At 45.5% G+C, this 3,681-nt stretch overlaps 1 long non-coding RNA gene across 1 annotated transcript; it reads right to left on the reverse strand.

Moving 5' to 3' along the window:
- Positions 1–165: 165 nt before the first annotated feature.
- LOC119346519 lies at positions 166–1,924 on the reverse strand. Its single transcript, XR_005167766.1, has 4 exons — positions 1,671–1,924; positions 1,459–1,554; positions 471–566; positions 166–357 (listed from the first exon to the last, which is right to left on the reverse strand). It is a non-coding gene; the product is annotated as an uncharacterized LOC119346519 (long non-coding RNA).
- Between the last annotated feature and the right edge of the window lie 1,757 nt (positions 1,925–3,681).

Raw genomic sequence — 3,681 nt, forward strand, 5'->3', positions numbered from 1 at the left:
CCAGACGACTCCGGCTCTGCTACTCGTGAAAGGTACCGGCGCCCCTGCCCTGAAATCCTTGTCATATGGCCAAATTGATGTGGAACTGATGTTAATTACAGCATCATGGCAGCATCATTGTATAGTGAATTTACTCTGTAATGAAATTATTCTCTATAGTGACTGTATATTGTCCCAGTGATGCATCCCCAAGTTTCAGAAATTTACCGATGCACTATCTATTGTCCCTGTTGAAATTCTGGCCTATCCGATACCATGGCACCATGCACAATTTTGTATCAAAACCCTTGTGAGCGCTTGCAGAAGACTAGTTCTGAATTTTGGGACATATTGCAGCGGAGGGCGTCGATATGGAACCTGAAAAATTGTAGCAGCACAACAAATTTGTGACAGGTGATGCATGTTAGTGCAAGTTCAGCGCTAGGTGGGTTCAGTACTTGTAAAGTGTTGCCAAATTTGGGCGCACTCACAGAGGCTGGGATAGCAGGGTTGTTTCGACACTGGATCTTCTTCCACTGGTGGGGGCACCTGACCATATATCATTTCGCAGCTCATGTCTTCAAAGTCTGAGATGTTGTTGGGTCAGTGAGCAAGATAATTATTAGCCAGGGCTGACTGAGTTTCAGTTGGAAAAGGCAGGAAACTCAGTCTAGAGAAAGCATGTACTATTTCAGAGAACAAATTCGTAGTTCATTTCATTCTGTTGGCCTGCATTAGCTAAGCATCAAGTGGACTTAACTGTTTTAGACAGTTTCAGTTAACTGTTTTATGTTTGCTGAAGAGGTTCACCTATAGTTTCAAAAATTATATATGCAATAATTTACAAGGAGCAAGTGATGTAGAGCAAAAATTCAGCAAATGATGTATAGTTTCAAAAATTCAGCGAAACTGAACCTACCCTATTGCTTCATGTAGCAAAGGCGGCAATGCAAGCAAGATCATGCTTGGTAACAATGGGAGAACAGGAAGATTCTTGAACACAAATTACTAGTCTGAACCATGCCAAATAAACTGTCTTCTCTTCTCTGGCCAGCCAACCACTAGCAATGATACTTAGCATATTTGAAATTTCCGCAATGTTGAATGGGAAGCTAATACCCAAATTGTGTGCATTTAATCCTTACACTGAGTACTCAATTTCAAATTCATGTTACTGAAATTTTCTCAACATGTTAAAATTGTCATGGTACTGAATGCTACAGAAATGCCAGGGAACACAAAAATGCTAGGGCACACAGCATTTAGAGTACTCTGAAATTCAGTTTTGAAAAAAATTGTTAGGTAGTGGCTACACTAATCTAGAGTAGTATCCTAATCTGATGGAGTACTCCATTTAAAACTCCTAATCTAGAGCAATATCCTAAAATCATTCCTGGAATTGCTGGAGTATAAATCATTAATCATTGATCATTGATGTCTGAGTATAAATCATGAAGAGTAATATCCATGTAACTATACCTGCAAGCTCCAAAACAAATTCAGCATTTCAATAACATTTCGCTACCTTCTGAACCCACATAGGCTGCAGGTAAAACAAGTTCCAGAACTTCTTCCCTGATCCATCACAAACAAAAGCAGATATGATAAGAAACTGGAGTGCCTAGAGGGCAGGGAGCAGAACTAAAATGTGAGTTGAGGAATCTGTCACTAGATGATGCAAAATTAATTACCGCTCTTGGTGTAGTTAATTAGCTGGACGGTGACCTCCTTCTGCTCCCTGATGGTCACCCTGGTCTTGTCAACAGTAGGAAAGGCAACAAAAGGATGCCTCATGACAAGTTTGCCAAGCACGGGGGCAGTATCTACACACAACATGACAAGTTTAGCAAGGTAGTTAACTATGCTGAAGGCATATTTCAAATGCAGTCTTCAGACTATTGCCATGTGGTGGTTGGCCTCCGACCCCTGAAGAAATCTGCAAGCACCAGCAAAATCAAACCCACATTACATCACCTAAGAGACTGACAAGAACACATGGGAAACTAAAGCAGAAGAAACATGGGAAAAACTAGCATAGCAAAAAATCACCCATGGCAAAGGAGAAGCGGCTGTTGCAACGCCGACCACGCATGCGATACAGGGCTTCCGGCGCAGCATGGCGGCATGCGCGCCGATGCCAAAGGTGACCTCCTTCGCCGCATACTCGCGCGGCCACTACTGCTGCTCGCTCCTGCCGCCGCCGCGGGCGAGCTGCTATCGCAGCACCGAGGAGGAGGAGGACCCGGAAACGGCCGCCGCCGCCATGGCGCCGAGGATGAGGGTTTGGAGAGAATCGAACTCAGAGAAGGCCGCCGCCGTCAGAAGAAAAATCAAGCCTTCTCCTCGCCTTGGATCACCATGAGGAAGGGGGAGGGGACAAGGAGAGGGAACCTGCGGGGGAGGCGTCGGGCGGAGGAGCTTCGGCTACGCGCGGGGGAGCCGAGCAGGGGAGCTCCAGTGCGGGAGAGGAGCGGGGGAGACGACAGGGAGTTAGGGGCTTGTCGGGAATTCGCTTGGGTTTTTTTTCTGAAAAAAAGACCATGGGACAATCTTTATCGAACAAAGAGAGTATTTAGAAACGGAGAAAGTATATTTGAATTCTTTGCAACAATGTTGGACTTCGGACCGTCTTGCGGCAAGAGGGTTGCCGCACCAGCCGTGTTGCCCGGTATGCTTGCAAGAACCGGTATGTTTGGTTTGATGTGCTAGAGGTTAAAGGTTGGGAAAACTTCACACCAACGACTCAAGCTACAATAGTGGTTTGGTGGACGGTGGCAAGCGAGATGTTGCAGGAGGTAGCAAGGAGGGAGGTGAACGCCCTAATCATCCTAGTCTTGCATTCCATCTGGAAGGAGAGGAATCGTAGAGTGTTCGACAACGTGGCTATGACTAGGAACGGTCTGGCGTCGCTTATCTGGGATGAGTGGAGCGTGTGGCAGTTCGTGTTGCGGCACAAACTAGCTGGGCGTGGTACGGTTGGATTTAGGGAGTAGTAAACTTGCAATGTAACCGGTGGTATGTGGTGCCTGGGGAGTGGGGTCCTCATAGGTCTCGGGTGCGCCGTTGTAAAGTTTCAAGTTTTTCTCTCATAATAAATCGACGCGCAAGTCTCATGCGCATACCATTTTTTCTTCTTTGCAAAAATGAGCTTTCCTTTCTTGTAGATTGATGCGATTCTGTGATTCTGTTCGAGATAGAGCTTCATAGCTTGCTCAAAACATTTGGAGGTGAGTAGCCTTGGATCTGGCAGCAAGACGATTGTGGGAAGGCTCTTAGAAGCAAAAGCAAGAAGAGTGGCGCCACAGAAAAGACGTCTGCAATTGCTTGATTGATGGTCATAAGTCTTTTGGGTTGTCCTTATGGCATGGCCTGCCTTTCTGGATTTGGCAGTGTATGTGATCTTCAGCCGAGGTTCTCTCGTTGGGGGTTTCTTTGCGTTGTGGAAATATGGGGGTGGTGCTCATTGCATGTTGGGTATGGTTGTCAGATTGACCGTGTGCTTACTGGGTTGCATGCTCTATGAGTAGCCCGCATGTGGTTTGTTTGTATCAGTTTTCGTTCGGTTTTCTTTTAATTAAGTAGGCAAATATCTTCAGCTTTAATTAATCGGTGATGCAAATCTTTTGCCTCCGTTTTAAAAGAAACTTTTCTTTCTTGTCATGGATAACAACTCCATTTGTTCCTTTTAGATGGTCTTGAATC

Source organism: Triticum dicoccoides, unplaced genomic scaffold, assembly GCF_002162155.2.
Source record: "Triticum dicoccoides isolate Atlit2015 ecotype Zavitan unplaced genomic scaffold, WEW_v2.0 scaffold42488, whole genome shotgun sequence".
NCBI classification, from domain to species: domain Eukaryota; kingdom Viridiplantae; phylum Streptophyta; class Magnoliopsida; order Poales; family Poaceae; genus Triticum; species Triticum dicoccoides.